Here is an 18,965-nt window from a genome sequence, read left to right on the forward strand (position 1 = left end):
TAAGTCTTCAAACTCAGGTACTATATTTCCAACCTTAAAGTTCTCACTCTCAAAACGCTCACGGGTTTGAGAATCTAATTTCTTGGATGCAAGATAGAATAAAATAAATTCACCCAAATTTGAAATTTTCATTGCTTTTAAAGCATTTAACAGATTCTACTAGCAAGTTAGTTAACTTTTGCAATTCACTGAAACTATTTGTTTTCCATGGTGTGAAATTAAATATTTTTTCCAAGTAATTGACAGCTAAAATTCTTTTGTTATCATATCTTTCAATCAATGCGTTGAAGACAATTTCATAATTATCAGCAATTACTGGTATGCTTTTAACTATTGACAATGCAGATCCAGTGAGACAAGAAAGCAAATAATGATATTTCTCAATAGTACTGAGGTTTGCGTTTTCATGAATTAAAGAAAGATATGTGTCATAAAATGTTCGCCATAACTCAAGATTGCCATCGAATTTTGGTAGGTCGATTTTTGGCAAACGAACCTGAGGAAGTTTGCTCCTGTCTGTGGTAATATGTTGAGATAAATCGTACAATATTTGAATCTCACGAAATACATACTCCCGACGAGTATTCAGTAAAGTTAACTTTGAATCATCATCCATTTTGGATATTGCCTAATACGACAAAATGTTAAGTTATCAACGATGGAAATGAGTGTGAAATGACGAGTTATTATTACGATTTTACGATATAATTGACAAGTAAAACTGTGTTTGCTTGAGTCAACGTTTAAATAACGTAAAAGTAAAACAATAAAGATTGAATTGATCATGAATATTGCCAATACGACATAATGTTCAAGTTTTCAACGATGAAAATTAGTGTGAAATGACGAGTTATTATTACGATTTTACGATATAATTGACAAGTAAAACTGTGTTTGCTTCAGTCAACGTTTAAATAACGTAAAAGTAATACAATAAAGATTGAATTGATCATGAATATTGACAATACGACCTAATGTTCAAGTTTTCAACGATGAAAATGAGTTTGAAAAGAAGAGTTATTTTATTACGATTTTACGAAATAATTGACAAGCAAAACTGTGTTTGCTTGAGTCAACGTTTAAATAACGTAAAAGTAATACAATAAAGTTTGAATTTTTGACTTACGAAATTAACAATGGCGTGCTAAAAAGTGCTACCTGGAAATTTTAGAGTTTTCGATGAGCGTTTTTTATTGACTGTAGAATCCAAAGAGCTATCCGGCTCGAAGGACCACAAAAAATATGGAGTACGTTTGACCAGTAGGTCTAAGAAAACGACGATGATAATATTTGATTTGATACGACGCAGAAAAATTGTATTGTGTTACAGACAAAAGCGAGCTGCGAAGTACGTAAAAACAATTGACAGCTTTTTTTCCTTTTTTTCTTTTTTTTATAAAAAAATATCGAATCAGCCAGTATGCTGAGCATGGAGATATTAAACAGTCATCATCATTTCAGCCACAGGATGTAGGGGCTGAACTTAGGCCTCCCCGGATAATTTTCAGATTAGCGGGTTGACAATTCCAATATACCTATTTAACTCCAAGTTAAGAAAAAGCATACCTCTCTCGGTGTGATAGGAATGGCGATTCTTTCTTCCTTATTAAGACAAGCAAAATGCGGTTTCTTCATTTATTAACATAACACGATTAATATTAGATAAAATAAGACGTCCCAAATCTTCGGGCGAGTGGCCCGCGACCCCGGGCCATTCCCTTTGATGAATAATTTACTCAAGGCCGAGCAGCGGGGTAAGGAGAAAGCATAGATGACGAACGGGCTGTTAAGATTCCGATTTCAGGCTGCTTACCATTGATCAACACCCTACCTTACCTTCTGTACACCCTATTCAAAGACAAATAAATATTTCTATTCTATTCTTTCTTTCTTTCAAATTAACGCATTTGTACCGAGTGGCTTACATATTAACAAAAGTTATGATTTTCCTAAATCCAACAATCGGATATCATTGTGGTCAAAATCTCCATCTAAAACACCGCATTGCAATTGGAGTAAACCAGTAAAAAAAATTAGTGTTCTTGGTCGAGTCAAAACGATTTTCAAGATTACGAGTTACAGCTAGTTCAAGACTGCCTTGAGCCTATTTTCAGACAAAATATAGGTTCTTTACATAGGATTTAGAAGCTTCTAAAGAGAAAACTCTGCGACTATAGCGCCACGTTAACTCGGCGTTACTTCTACGGTGTTTTCATTGTCACGATCGTGTGTCGTGCACCAATGAATAATTTAGCTGGACGACGCTAGATGGCGCTATGGGTCAAATGGTTTAACAAACCATGTCTTGAACATCTCGATTTTAAGATAAAAGCGAGGGCCTTACTCGCAGTCAATAACTAATTTGTCAAAATTCTAGAGAAAACGAATTAAGAAGTCAGTATGAAAATTCCTGAAATATTTTATTGCGAAATAAAAAGAGTAGGAACATTACGGCCGCATATTCGAAGATATTTCACAAAAGTAAACTGTTTTATAGCTGGTACATGCGCTAAGAAGGGATTTCACGCAAATCCACCTCAGTAGAAGCAGGTTTTAGTAAATCTGCGTTGTCTGCGGAGAATTCACGGAGATATACAGGGTGTCCCAAAAAGTAGAATCAAGCTGAAGCCCAGAGTTAGAGCATCACTAGGGCTATCCGAATCACCCCCATGCCCCATGTATGTTCCGCGATTTTTGATAGTTTTCGAGTTATGAAATATATGATGACTTTTTTAGTTACTGTGGCGCGTATAGTTACGGTACATTTCTGATTTTTAAAAATTATTAGAGGAAATACTAAGCCTAGCTGATTCAAAAGTATTTACATCCATAACACGAATGTAAACAAAAATCCTGTATGTTCTAAAAAAATCATAACTCGAAAACTATCAAAAGTCGCGGTGATTCGGGTAGCCCTAGTGATGCTCTACCTCTGGGCCTCAGCTAGACACTAATTTCTGTATTTTTGTGTAATACCTATATTTTCGCATAGAGTAGTGTAATTTGGCAGGCCGAGTCGTCTGGGCCGGTCGCAAGGCACTAATCACGGCAGCCTGTAATTACTGGCCGGCCGACTTGGAAATTAAAGCTAGGCTAAAAATCTAATGGAATGCCTTAATAACACTTTTTTCTCAACAGCAGAAAGGTTATGTTTTTGGAGCGCTGTATTTATATTTTTTGCAACGCTCTAGATTAGGAGTTGTTCCCACTTTGTTTATGTGTTGGTTTATTCAAATTCGCTGTCCGAAAAGTTATATCATTCCGTGTCTAATTACGAGCCATGTTATCTCATAAAGTTTTACGTTTATTGTTAGATCTCACACTACTTATACTCGTTGCAAAAAACATTTATCAGTTCTGGAATTAATCTAAAACTTCAAGTATCATTTGCGTCCGTTAACCAATCTTATGGACGTAGCACACTTATCAACCTGAAAAGGGATCGTAACCGTATCAACTCGAGTTGTTAAGAATACTGTCAGCCTCGAGGCGGTCAGTATTCTTTGTATGAAACTCCATACTGCAACGCACGTTAACGTAAACGCCTCGCCACGCGGTTTACAGCGCGCGAAAGGCGATACGGTGTTGATCCCTTTCCGAGTTGATAAGTCTGCTATGACCTTTATTCGACTACCTTCTTCTTCGCTAATGATGCATGAACCCCGCACCCGTGGACGGTGGAACCACCAACAATCCCTACCGTTCAGGAGCCGCCTCATAATCCACAGAACTTCGCCCACTTAAAGAACAAAGAGGCGATTGTTACGCGCTTTCCGCGAAAACCTGACAGGGATGGGTTGGTATTGAAGATCGATATCGATTGTAAATATAGTTACAAATAATATTTGTAACGATACAAAAATGTTAGAAGAATGAGGAGATATCCATTTTATTACGAATATTGTTAAAAGAAGTTGATTTACACGATTATTAACTTACCCTGGCGATGACATACAGTGTTGCTACTCTGTTTAAAAGCTTTTATGATATTGGAATACGGTTTACAATTCAACGAAAATATTTTTGGTATACCGATTATAGGGTTAAAGTTTTGATCCAAAAGCTTAAGCTCAAGCATTTATTGTCGTCTGTAAATAGACTAATCTATTTTAGAGAATAGAAGGTGTGAACCCAGGTGTTATTTTATAAAACGGGCTTCAGTGGCTAGGATCTAAGAGGGCTGGTGTTGTAACCGGTCACTTAGGAAGTCTAAAAGTTCTTTCTAAGACTTCCATCAATAGCCTAATTCACAACGTGCACTAAAGCGGTAATGATAATGAATAAAACAAATCTATTTTTTCTAATCACTGTCCCAAGACCCATCCCTACGACAAACTTAATCCCACAGTTAATAGCGGCAAACTGGGCTCTTCGAGTCACTTGACAGTTACGACTAATAATAACGTTCCCGAAAAGCGGTTTTACTTTTCCCGAATTTACCTGGAACTTGTAAGACAAGAGATTGAGCGTTGCCGGGGGCGAGCGCTTGCTAATTAAATCTTAACAAGGGTTGTTCCTTCAGCGTGTTAAATATTAACACGCAAGCCCGTGGTATACAGCGGGCGCAGGTTTGCCATACTGAGGCGACAGCTGTCAAGTTACACTGAAGCGTAATTTACTTCAAAACACATATAAAAATTAAATTTTTCGGTTGGTCTAGCGTGGTCCTCCTCTCTCCTAATTGCCGTGCCCTACAGGGCCAATAATGTTCTAATTTTAAGCACATAATGGATGCAATAAAATTTTGAGTATTGAGTATTGAAATCTATAGTAATTTTGAAGACTCGAAGATTTTGAGGATTGACGGATGTATTTTACTCCTTTAGTTCCTTTACGCTAATTTAATACAAATCGACTCGGGTAAAAAAGAATACGAACGAAACGAAAACGAAAGAGACAAAATCAACAACAAGTAATGTAAACAAGACAGTTCTGCAACTCAGTATCTGGTATTACATTATCTATTTGACTAGTAACAACCCCTTGCTTCAAAGAGATCCTGTGTACCGCTAATTCAGCAAAGATATTGCAAACCAGGATCTAAGTCTTATATTTACTCGCACACAAGTATCACCCATTTGCCTCCAACTAAGGTTCTATATCTGTCGGTATAAGAGGTTCAGATAAATCTGAACTTTTAAAATTACATAGGTACATACTAGCTTCAATAAACGTTTTGCCTTTGACTATCAACTTTAAGTACATAATATCTAATTTCAGAGAAAATTTATACCTGATTAAATAAGAACTTATAAAACGCCTTCCAAGAACCCTGAAATAACTTCGGTTTTAAGACAAAAGCGCTACTATGCGATTAAAGAACATTGCATCGAGAAATGCTTTCATAATAAATATTTACATCAAACACATTTTAAACGAACACAATATGCTTCGAAATTCATTATACTTCTTCGTTAATTAAATAACCCGACTGACAAAGAGGGAAATAATGCATTTAGCGCGGCAAGCTCGGTCCGCACTAAATGGATTAATTAATACCTATCATTGAAGGATCCTCAGAATCCGAAGAAAATAGATTTATTCGCCGAATTACTGGTAAACACTATTGTTTATGTATTTAGTACGCGGTTTAATTCTTTGTTTGCTGCTGGTATACCCCTGGTCTTCGCTTTGTTACATTTGGTGAGCATTGTTTGAAAAAAGACTAACATGTAATACTGAACAAGACTATGGGTATCATTAAGGCTGGGTTGCACTTGCACCATCTAACTTTAACTTTGACAAACGTCAAAAATCTGTCAAACTCCATACAAAAAACACCGCTTATCGTCATAGTTGCGGTCAAAGTTAGGTGGTGCAACTCAGCCTAAAAGTTTTACACAGCAGTTTCCAAAAAGATAAACATATTTTACTTAGGCCCAGAACAGACGGTGAAACGCAACTGCAACGAAACTGCAACTGCTAGTTACTTTTGAGTTGCATCTAAGTTTCTGCCATAGCGTCCGTTGAGAGACCATACATGACGCGACCAGTTTGAAACTTTCAGTTTCAGTTTCATTCATCAAAATCATCAGACAGTTGCAGTTTCGTTTCACCGTCTGTTCTGGGCCTTACTTAGAAGTTCCCTTTGATTATACGCAAATACAATTTTACAACCAATGGAAAACGCATACAAATACTCGGACAGCTAGATGTAATGACATTAATCGCTGTCCACTGATATTCATTCTTCTTGACTGAGCCGAGAGATCCGATCACAACCAGCTCGAGTGACACTTGGTATATTTCGGTGAAACAACAATCAAATATAAAAATATTCCCTGGCATCGTGTGTTAGCTGTGTGGGTAGTTATGATTTTATTTGATTAAGAAAATTACGTTGGTTTTGAAACCTAATTTATAACGAAAACAAATGGAAATATCAGAATCAAACATTACAATACATTAAACTTAACACCTACACCCTCTTACGAAAATAGCAGAGTAATTTTACCTATTATGTTTTCCGTCTGAGTAAACGCTTACTATTTCTAACAATCGTCCTTATTTAAATATTCCGAGTCTCAGGTTTTTCTTGTCAGCAGGAATAAACACAGGCATAAAAAGGCAATACTGATTTTAACTCACAACCATAATATTTCACGGTCTTCGGACGCGGACGTGAGTGACAGAATCGTAAACCCGGAATCTACGAGACGATATAATTTATATCGCGAACTTCGGAGTTATTGGGTTTTTATTCGTTGCCGAAATATTCGCAAACATGTCTCAATCACAAAACACATCCCTTCCAGAACTTTTAACGATACACGTGACTGGCGATGGTTATTGCCAAATAGGCAAAGCAGAGTTTCAACTGTGCTATCAGATTCTGTGTCCACATCTGACTTTCATAATTTACTTAAAGCAAGTCATTGCATAACAAGATTTATGATTAACATAAAATATTGTACATGTCTTGTATGGATTTTTACATAGCAATAATTTTGTGGCAACAAAAAACCCGACTTCCAGAGTAACGCAAATTATGTGAAAAAGTCAGCCCCGAATTCCTTCCCGAGTTAACCCTCCGCTTGCGGGCCCCAAAAATCCCTCAGAAGTCCTTTCCATCGGTTGAGCAGCGATCGGGATTGGACGTTAATTTCTGACCTCCGGGGCGAAATTAAAACTTGGCCCAATCCTGCGCACAATGGACCGACGCTGCGGGCCGGGCGCGGGACGGCTGGAAGGGACCTCACGCCTTGGCCAATGGCCCAAGGCATAAGCGACAGCGGGTTAAAGTTGAAAAGGACGAAAACTAAATATACTGTGAAATTGTAATTTCAATTTGGATCGTACTTAACAGGGTGGATTATTATTTAAGCTAAGCTCTACGACCAATATAGCGATCATATTTAAGTTGGCATCTTCTGGCTAACAGATTCCCGGTAAACACTGCGACTTTCAGATATTTTTGCCATAAAGTAAATAAGCAGTCTAGTAATAATGCCAATCATACTGAATACGAGCCAACAGTTAGCCTATATGAAGGTTAAGAACCTAAATCGCCAGTCTTATGAGTTGAGATTTAGATTAAGCCACAGTTTCAAGTGGAATAAGATTTATTTAACAAGTCACAGCTACAAGTAATAACAGTAGTTAAACCTGACCCCGCGAGAAGTCCTACCTCGTGGCACGCCCAGCCAAGTCGCGGAAAGTCGAGCAAACTTAAATTGGATCTGCGAGCGTCGGAAAAACTGTACAATTATGCAACTGGAAAATTGGGTATTGATTCAGGAGATAAGTTCCGTGTATAGCGTAACCTTGTGTCGACTGAGGCACGACGTGTCTAACCGATGAAGATTGGTGTCATATTCAGTGTGTCATAGAGGCAAAATAAATTATAATGATAAGTGCATCTTATACAGTGTCAGGGTGTCCCAGAATGGGTGAATCAAATTGCTAGGGGAGGTAGCTCTACTAATGTACTATCCGTAAAAAAAAAATGAAAAAAAATAATAAAGAGCATAAGGACGCAATTTTTTTTTTAAAGTGAAAATAAATCAGCTAAGTATCTGGCTATATTTGCTGCGTTTGGAGTTTATTTGTACTTTTTTCTTACTAATATTAATTGTACATGATCGCTTCGTTTATCTGTAAACAAACTTTTGAAAATAATGACTAGATTTCGAGTTTAGATCACTTTATTTAAAAAAAAATTTTTTTTTCATACTTTTTAGGGATAGTACATTAGTAGAGCTACCTCCACTAGCAGTTTGATTCACCCATTCTGGGACAACCTGTATGTTAGAAGTGCCGTAAGTTCGCAGTTTTTGGGTGATGTCAGGCCTGGCTCACTCCGCGCGGTACATCCGATAATTACCTACAGCGAAGCGCCCCGCCGGCGGGTATTATATCAGTCGAGTGTCACGCGCGCGCCCGTCAGGACGCTGGCGTGCGTTGTAGTATGATTATAATTCTATGATCGAAGTATTATTTAAAAATGGACATAAAGAGAAAGAAATATTGTGCGGTGTTCGGGTGTTTAAATTCGAAAAGAAATCTACCGGATTTATCTTTTTTTTTCGCTTCCCAAAGATGCTGAAAGGTATGTTGGCCATGTAGGTAATCAATAACTCTTAGGATAGTATAGGAACCTAACCTACTATGACTACTGCTCAGAATGCGTTCGTTCGTTTCAGCCAAATGACGTCCACTGCTGGACAAAGGCCTCTCCCAAGGTTTTCCATAATGAATGCATACTTACCTACATACGTACCTCATTACAAATAAGTAGATTAATTATTTTTTCACTAGACAGCAACCCTAACAGCGTAAGAAGAGTTCAGAGGCACGCGATAGAAAGAGACAAAACTTGTAGGTGAATAAAATTGTAGGTACGTAGTGCTGTGCGAGCTGAATTCCACTGTATCGCGTCGTAGCAAGACTCGCATTTATTTAAATCGTCTTGCGGAGTAATCCTTCTGTACCTGTACTATTACTTATTCTGTGGTGATGTTTGTAATGAACAGCCAGCCATTCAATATAAAAAGTCACGCTTGCCAAGACTCTAGTCTAAACTCTAACGACCTTTATTTGGTTAAGTCTTCTGAGCCCATGTCACATCTTTAACAGATTCGAACCGATAAGTTCCATGACAAATTATATTCCTTATTTCCACGGTTGATATCTTACTGTTTCATACCAAACAATCCTAAATGCTATTCGGACGGACGTTTAAGACAAAATTCATTTTACAGCCGAGGCGGTTGGTACAAATAGCGGCGCGGTCAGCCTGACCCACTTCATACAAAATGTACGCGAGGATGCCTTTAGCTGGCCGATGTAAGACGCTTTTGATAAGTGCCATTCAATATTTGATGGGAAAAACAATTTAAGCACATGCAGTATGTACAGGAACTAAAAACACTACGATTCCGTAATGGTTAGACAGTAGATCTTTGAATGTTTGATATTCAGGGGCCTTACAATGTATTTGATCGCTCCGAAAATCGAATCCCTACATAGGGCGAAGTAACTTTATACAAAAAAAAAACACCGCAAAGAAAGCCTTCCGAAATTACAACTGTCACGTCTTGCCACTTGTCTAGGGGGGCTGGTGACAGGCGCATTAGTTTTCATAGATATTTGTTCCCGGTTTACTTTTACAATTCACAAATAGAATAAAAAGAGAACGAGTCTGCTGTTTTAGTCTACAGTTGTGCCGATACGGGGTTCAAGTTTCAACTTCTTAGAAAAGATAGGTCATGAAGTTATCAGAAACAGTCTAGTTATAGCTTGGATAGCGCTCAACTTTAAAATAAACTAACAATAAAACAAGGCTTGCGATTATATTGAAATAACTTTAACTAGTTTTTACATGGGCTTGCTTTAATCTTATTGAGACTACGATAACTAAAACTAATTACTAAACATAGGAAGAGTTCCACTTCTTGGAATCGTTCATTCATTTAAGTTACACGCTGCAAAAGTACACCGCTCCTTAACCCTCTTACAAACTTTGTTATCCCCAAAACCTCGAGAAAATTTGCTTTCTGTGAAATAACAACTGAATGATGTGACCCGGGGCGCCTAATTAAGTCTGTTATAACCATTTTTCCGTTAATTATGTTCATTAGCGGAAGAGTTGCGGCCGGAGCGATGTTAAATCGTTGTTTTTGCAATTAATTTGTTTCAGCCGTCTATCAATATTTTCTCGTCGAATTTCGGGACTTGAGAGGTTCATAATATTGGGAGTGTGAGGCGTGCATGAATGAGCTCTTAATGAAATGAACGAATAAGTGGCTCGTTCGGCAGCCGACACGAAAGCAGTTGCGATGCCGTGCTTTATTTTCATTAAATTCATCGATGGGTTTATAAGCTAGGGAAGGTTTCGTTCGATCGCAGCCTAATTAAAATTAACTTTTAATTTTGTTAAAAATAATAATTAAAATCATTATATTTTTCTGTCCCAGATGAGTTGCCTTTATATCCTAGGTAGCTTAATGAAATAATTTTCTTTGTCCAGTAATCACGTAGATTTTTACCTACCCAGCCTATTATTATTTTATGTGATATCACCTACATATCATATTTAGATACTAAGACCACGATAGTCATAACCAAACACGTCGGTAGTTTACATTCTTCTAATGTGAAGCCAGCATTAACCCACACGTCACAACCTAACCTAACTGCCTACATCAGAGCAAATATCCCTAGATACTAATAGAGCCGAGCCTCCCCTAGGTAATTAGTACCTACTATCATCATACAAGTACACATACACAATTATTACACATACATCGACTGCACTGCCTTGCGTCCGTAACGAGGTAAGTGTAATTAATTTGATCACTGCGCACTGATATGGAGGTCACGTGACCACTGACAGCGGGGCGACTCTATTACCTGCATTATGTCTAATATATCCTACCACCTTTGTGTGAAGTAATTTAGTAATATGACGTATTGTGCGAGATGTAGTTAAGATAGGCTAGTTGGAATAGTGTCGCTGCGTAGATGTCTTCATTACGATTATCTGCCTGGGACAGGTTAACAACAATACATTTATTTGTAATAACTCATAAATAAGATGGAGTTAGGCTGATGGATACACGATAATTGAGGTACCAACCAGGGATCTTGTATGACTTGTTACGTAGGAATAAAAAACAAAGTAATTTTTAATTACTACCTATCTCAAATGAAAATCAAACCTAGGACTGTCGGATAAACTCTGACCACGTGACTACGGAAGTGTTTAAATTGGAAAAGCGGACAGAAAATTTCCATCAAATATTACGAATCTGAGAATAACTCTTGACAATTACAAATTCGAAGATTTTCCTCTGAAGCCATATTCATTTCCATCAAGGCTGCAATATTGAAGGGCGTGTCACTATCGGGAAAAATAAGGAAAACACACAAAGGGAATACTTTTTCGGCGTCTCGCGAGATGATACATTCTTAGAAGGTACGACAACACCTCGACCTCGTAGGATCTCTCCCTCTATCGCATTAGTTCCCAAAGTGGTGGTCGCGCCCCCCAGGGGAGGCGCAAAGACCTTTAAAGGGGGGCGCGGGCCATCTGTGTACTTAAGTATAAAAAACCTGCGACCGCTGAGATAAAGATGTGTCGTTATGGGTTTTTGAAATAACGAAACGCGACGGTTTTCGAATCAGGAATAACGTTTACAAAACTAGTTTTTTTTAAACGAAGTTATTTCCACAACGCTCAAGCAAGCGTGATAATATAACGTTAGGTGTTTGGTTAGCTCCAAGGCCTTTAGGAACTTATGACCTTCAAAATAAGACTCAAATTCGATTGAATATCTAACGTACGACGAACATTATCGTAGAAAGGGGGTGCGTCTCAAATAAGTTTGGGAACCAATGCTCTATCGACTCGCATCGCAGCCGAATAAAATATGCATACAGCCAGTTATTGGAAGGTGCCAATCTTCTGTGTATTTATTATGTTTGTTTTGTTTAGCATAGTTATTTGCAGAGGGTCGTTTGTGGCTGCAGCAACTTATGACAGAAACGGTGGTGTTTTTTTTACCGACGCACAAAAGAGGAAAATAATTACCTCGACGCTTACTAAGTGGCTTGTTCATCAAGCTACTTAGTTACATCGATTTATCGGTTCGAGGAAAGATTTTGCTACGAATAGTTTTTCTGATGTCCCGGCGACTCTCCAGCGGCTATAATTAGCTAACGGGATTATAAAATAATAACAGATTTTAGTTTATATACGCTCATCATAGAGTTATTACAGACTATCATCGCTCATTAGAGAGAGAGAGAGAGACTTTGGGAATAAACGAAATACGAGTTATTCATTTATTTATTTTGCACTCACTGCGGAGTAATGTTTGGTCATAGCGGGATTCGATCTGTCAATCACTGTCTTCTTCTTGTCCGAAGTCCACCACTGCTGACATTATAGTCAAGTCAATACTCGAACCATCATGTCCGGCGGCCATCGTCTCTGATCACTGGACATTTACAAGCTGAAATAATGAAGAAGAAAACTCATATTCAGCCCCAATTTACTGAGGGCGGATCAAAAGATTCCCAAATTCCTTTTACAGCAGTCCCGGCTCTGCAGGCGCCTTTGAAAACAGGTATTAATACGAATTGAATAATTGAACAGGCGATTGTCTTCGAGGAGGTACTGCTTTATTCTAATATTAATATCTTGACAAGATTGTCTTCCATCAATGGGACGACTATGAGTCAGATATATTTTATTATTAGACAAAAAATAATTGTAAAACTAAATTATAATCATCTTTGAGTTGTAATATTAAAAAAGTATGTTTGATTATCTATCTATGTGATCAGTAGGTATTAATTTTACGCCAATAATTAAATTATATTGAATACATGTTAACACAGAAAATGTAGAATCGATCTGAAATAATATTCTTAATACGAACACCTAAAATAGAAGACTAATATAATTATTAATGTGCCCAGCCAAAAAAAATTATCTGAATTTCTAATTCACACAAACGGACCCCAAGGCCAATGCCCAGACCTCCAGAGTGAACGGCACGTAATCCACCATTTCTGTGCTAAATAAATTAATCCCAAACTCGTGTTAGCACAACGCCGCTTCAAAACCCTTCAAATCAATAGCAAAACGTCTAAAGACAAACAGAGCGGAGTTTAATTCAATAACGCGGGCTGTCCGAGCGTTAGGCTGCGGCTACACTGAACAAAGCGCTATAATTAACTGAAAGAAACATTTTGTGGGCACCGTGCCAAGCAATATGGCGTCAATACGGCCGCAATATACTACTTTAAGTGCATCTAAAACGTTAGAACTTTATTTAACATCCTACACTGCCAGGGTGGTTGGTACACGTAAAAACAATACTCGTAGCATATTTGTTTTAGTATTATCAACACTTTAGTCGATTTCTAAGACAGACAAACAACTAAAACTTTCTTTCTTTCTTTGGAATAATCAGTCAATTAAGTACCTTAAATAAATAATTAGTACACACTGGAGTTGTCAAGCCGATTAATTTTAATTTATTACGATTCTTACGATATCATCTGTGCGATTAATCGATAATTCGATTTTCGAGGTTATTGTTGTTTCTTGTCTTGTTTTTTATTTTTATTCTTCTCTTGTGTTGTTTTGATAAGTTATTTGTATTTTTTTATTTATTCTTGATGCGTACTGTAACCGACTTATACATACAACCCTGCGTTGCGTGCCCCTTGGAGAGACATCGAACTTTCACTAATTATAATTTACGGTTACATTATTTTTAGACGGTGTCTTCTCCAAGGGTTGCGCAATAAGCAAGGGCGTCCGCGGAAGACCAGCTTCGTGACTTGCCCTTTTGAGCATGTCACGATAAATGCTGAGCGGGTGCCTATTGGCACAGTTTTTTCTCACCACTTGTTTTAATAGCCTACATATTTTGTGTTTTTGTTGTTTTTTTGTATTGTGTCTTTTTTACTGTGTCAATAAACCTTTTCTATTCTATTCTATAAAACCTGCAATATTTAGGGGAAAACTCCCCGAAATTGTCTACGAATTTAATTGGACTCGATTTTTTTAACCGAGGATCAACGAGAATCAATGTCTTTATTTAAACATTTCGAAAGTTTCCTTTCATTCCATTTCTTTTCTCTAGACTTGACATGTTGACATAACGGCCAACGCCATCTAGTTTATCTTATACACTCTGATATACAATGTATGAGTTAACGCCCGCAACGGCCCCAGAAGCCTCCGTGTGACCTCCGCTTTAAGTGAAAGGCTGTTTAATATTGCAGTCAGCCCCGGGCGATGCGCCTTGAATGAATTCACCTGCATTTGCGTAAAGCTATAGCTCGATTCGCCAGCCCGATCAACGGGGGCGTAGCTCAGATGGTAGAGCGCTCGCTTAGCATGCGAGAGGTACCGGGATCGATACCCGGCGCCTCCAGTTTTTTTTTATGGATACAAAAAGCTACTTTAATTAAGTGACAGTCTTATACGACAAGTGTAACAACGGGGGCGTAGCTCAGATGGTAGAGCGCTCGCTTAGCATGCGAGAGGTACCGGGATCGATACCCGGCGCCTCCATCTTCTTTTTACATTAATCTCATTATTATTGTCACTGAATTTTGTATTATCAACAAGAAATCCATTAAACAATGATACCCAAGTTGCTCTCACTAACATTAAGATATCTTTTTTTTATCCACAACGAAGCTCTTGGCCTGTATCTCACCTGATGGTAAGTGACGAGCAGGCCGAAGGTGGAAGCAAACTTCACCCGGAGCTTCAGCTTTTTCCTTTCAGGGAGTAACACTTTTAGATCCCACCCTTTCAGCAAAATGTTGTAAGTTAAATCGACGCCTGCAGAACATTTTTCTATTGTACTTATTTGCCATTTGAATTGCAGATTTTAGCAAATTAATGGAATCAAAACATTAAACATCTTAACGCAAAAGCTGACTATAGGTACATCTCTGCCATCGTGTTCCGAGTTCTGAGCTCTCATCTGATTACGCAACACGTAGATCTGTTAGTTTGATCCTTCACAGATTAACATACATCTCACGTAACGGCAAATTAAACCGAACGTGCCGAAATGTTAAAACTCCGTCTCATTAAGGTTGACATTCCCGCCTCCAGAACAGCCTTTGATTGCATTCACGCGCGTGAATGGCGCGCGTCGTTGCTGCCACGCGCCGCATAATTACTGCAACGCGACCAATTTGATGACAAACACTCAAATGGGTCGGAGATCTCTTACTACCTCATGTCAGCCTGGTAATGTTTTGAAGGGGGCACTTTGGCAATTTGTGTTTTGGCTCTACAGGTCGGATCGGATGCCTATTCGTCAATTTGGCGATATGTAAAAGACTCATCATAGTAGATCCAATTTTATTAGGTCGTCATATTTTAAAAGTCTGGAATGTAGGTCTTTAGGGGTGTCAGGCATTTCACATCAACTGTATTCTATCTATGGCCCGGATTCCATTAGGTCCAATCCAACTCTCGGTCGAAAGTCGGATGTCGGAAATAGGTGTTCACATCTACTGGACAGATGGAAACACTCGGCCCTTTCCATACAAATTATTAAGCCACTAGAAGTTCCGAATATCGACTCTTCGGATCCGAGCTAATGAAAACCGGGCCTTTCTGATTTCTTGTTCCAAAAAATTGCTTGAAAAAATGCTACTTAGTTTTGTCAATACGAAATAAAAGAAGTGTATGTATGTCATCACGTTAAAATAAACTGACATGGTAGCTCTAGATTATTTCCGCATATTAAGATAACACATACCCATAATAAAATGCACATGGTTTAGTCACACAAGAGCGTACATAATTCCAATTCCACAGTACTGGCGTATTATAGCAAACGCAACACGCGACCAATTTGCCGCGACGTGTCGCTAACAAACAGGCTCGCTGAGGACCCGCTCACACCACTTGCGGGCTCTTCGCACTCATGCAGTCCTGGTACTGAGCTTGCGTTTGTTTGCATTATTTACTTGTTTTTGCATTTTAATTACATTAATGCCTTTGTTCAACAGTGGACATCATTTCAAAGGAACTTGTGTATTTTTTTAAACAAAAAGAACAGCCTCGCGTCGACGATGTTTTTCTATATTGACGTTGTTTGTACGCAATTTTCCTTTTCAACTTATCGGAAGCCTCTCTGTTGTAGTTTTATTCGTCCTGAGGAATCTCGCAATCAAACGAGTTTTCCAACAGCGATCTATTTTCAATGAGGATCATTTCGATTTTTAGCTGTGAATGCAGATTTATAGGGCTAAGAAATCCTTAATACACAGTCCAAAAATTTTTGTTCTACGACAAAAATTGACGAAGTTATGGCCAAATTACTAAAAAAGTTCACTGACCGCCCGGCGCGGGGACGATGACGTCACTATATCCGATCCGAACGCTGCCGGCGTACTGCGTGGATAGAAAATATTTTTTTCTAGCCAAACTATCAGTTTTAGAGAAAAACTTGTGATGACATTTATTCATCAGAATAAAGTAAGCTATCGATAGGTAATTTTTTAAAATAGAAATTGTGAAAAATATCGCAAAAAATCCAAACGCTCATACGATTCAATGGAACGCAGAGACGCGATTGGGGTCGCCGCGGTGGTATTTGGCGATTTATTCAAATAAAGTGTTCATAAGTGTTGTTAGAGTCATATATTATTATCTTCTTCCAAGTAAAATATAAAAATGTATAAGTATTAATTTATTTACTTCTAACAATAAGGTATAGCTGAGGCAGAGTGTATCTGCCTAGGCTACAAGAAATTGCTATGAAGATCATTACGATGTACACGCAATACCTACCTGTTATTTAGTTTTTCAACAAGGCTAGAAGCTGGGTAAGGCTTGCCCCTCCCCCAGGCTAAAAGCTGGGTATTACTTATCCCCCCCCCTCAGCTGGTTATTAGCACTCACATTATGTATTATTATGTTCAATACAAACAATCATAAAGTTACACTCACCCCAACCGCGTCTCCGCATTCCATCGAATCCTATGAAAATGTGGTCTTTGGACATAGCGATACTTATTTTTCACAATTTTTATTTTTAAAAATTACTGGTCGATGGGTTACTTTATTTTGATGAATAAATGTTATTAAAAGTTTTTTTCTAAAACTGATAGTTTAGCTGTAAAAATATATTTTCCATCCTAATAGTACGCCGGCTGCGCTCGATTCGGATATAGTGACGTCACGCGGCCCTGCGTACGTTGACTTTTAGCGGCAAAAACGGCCTATGTTTATTACTTAATATCTTCGTAAGTAATGGTCCGATTTGGATAATTCAAAAAGATATATCTTTCTTATGTCTTACAGATTAACGTAGATACTAGTTTTATTGCATTTTCTACAACAGTACTGATCCTCATTATGTCCTACTCGCAGTTTCACAATACTGTTTATTGTTCGTAATTTAACATTATTTTTCTCAGGTTATAAACAATGTTATTCTGTAATCAAAAGTAGATAGCCGCATCTGTTTCACTTGAATATTTCAGAGAAAAAACATTTACAGGGAACACAAAAGCGAAGGTTACGTTCGATCATACGAGGCCGTAAAAGAGAATCGCACATGAGGGCACGATTAGGCCGTAGCAACGGAAAATTACAGAGAAATAAGATGCAATTCCCAGAAATCATATGGGCCATTCCTGATAATTCCCCACAACTCATATTATGGGCCATTCCCGAAAAAATGATATGGGTTATTCCTACAAACGCGAATTGCTATTTGATTATAACAATAGCCTTGAATCCTAACTATTGACATCCATAAACATGTAGCTAACACTCGATATAAACATTTTAACAGTTGCTAGTAATTACTTTCATTTGTTCGGAAAATAAACAACATTTGCACCATTGTACGAGTACAAAATAAACATGTCAGTTTACATTACTGCATTAACCGTATTCGCATGTATTTATACTTTGTAGTTTCCATCAATAATGAACCTAATTGCGGCTACACTCGTTAAAGTTAATGAATATGAGTGTGCAAATATCAAAGTTGTTCCGGCCACCCAAATTATTACGTAGATGACGTCCTCCAGCTCATTTGACAGGGCCGTCCCCCGCGTCATTCGCGGGCAAAAAAGGCTTTCCTTTCTGCCGGACCGGGCTCCCTCGGGGACGCTCGTGCCCAAATTGAATTCTGTCGCGAAAACTAATTTTAATGGTCGAAGCGACCCGCGGGCTCAGCGGTACTTTAGCAAGGGCTGCCACAAAAACCGGTTTGTCTAAAACCGGTTAGAAAAAGTTAGGCTGTCCGGTTGGGCACTCGTCAGCTCTGGAGCTACGTAAATTAGTTTTTGTGTTCGGAAAATTGGGTACAGTGATGACTTTTCGGTTGGCTTGTTTGATTGTTGCCTTGAACTGCCATGACAGGTTCTAAATTTGTTGGCTCCCAGTTCTGAATCACTTTACGTTTGTTTTGTTATGATATTGAACCCACTATGTACCAGGAGAATTCATAGAATTGGTAATTCGTGCTAGTGGATTAAATACGAACTAGACCACACCAGCTGATCATAAGTGAAAATTATGGGTTCTGAAAAAAGGTAGATACTCTTCCTAGGCCCCAAATATCTCTAAAAGCATATCCAATAGTTTGAGCTATTAAGGCATGAAAACATCCCTGTAGCTCACATACGTTGGAATTTATCATTGTAAGGATACTGCAACTGGAGAATTGAGATATCAGAAATATTATATCACATTTCGCTCCAATTCCTCTACCTACTGAATAAGATTCCCTACATATAGTAGGTAGTGCTGCATCTCGACGTATCTAAGGATGTCCGCTCCGCAGCCCTAGATCCGTCCCGATTATCCGCATTCCTCCGCCGCATTCCGCGCTCCGCGCCCTTTGTTGTGATTTATTAGTGTTGTTATTTGTTAAGATGGACTCTCGCTTCGGGAAGATGCATGTGGTTGTTTTTGTAAAAAGTCCACAAAAATTTCGGGAATCAAAGATTTTCCGAATTCA

General features: G+C 38.3%; 1 protein-coding gene and 2 non-coding genes across 3 annotated transcripts in view; 2 read left to right on the forward strand and 1 right to left on the reverse strand.

The window, feature by feature from the left end:
• LOC135080989 (neurobeachin-like) overlaps positions 1-18,965 on the reverse strand; it is a 737,070-nt gene that overhangs the window by 622,311 nt on the left and 95,794 nt on the right. The gene's annotated exons all lie outside the window — the stretch shown is intronic.
• On the forward strand, positions 14,321-14,393 carry Trnaa-agc (transfer RNA alanine (anticodon AGC)). The gene has a single exon. It is a non-coding gene; the product is annotated as a tRNA-Ala (tRNA).
• Positions 14,461-14,533, forward strand: Trnaa-agc (transfer RNA alanine (anticodon AGC)). The gene has a single exon. It is a non-coding gene; the product is annotated as a tRNA-Ala (tRNA).

The sequence above is a fragment of the Ostrinia nubilalis genome, chromosome 19, assembly GCF_963855985.1.
Source record: "Ostrinia nubilalis chromosome 19, ilOstNubi1.1, whole genome shotgun sequence".
Lineage (NCBI taxonomy): Eukaryota > Metazoa > Arthropoda > Insecta > Lepidoptera > Crambidae > Ostrinia > Ostrinia nubilalis.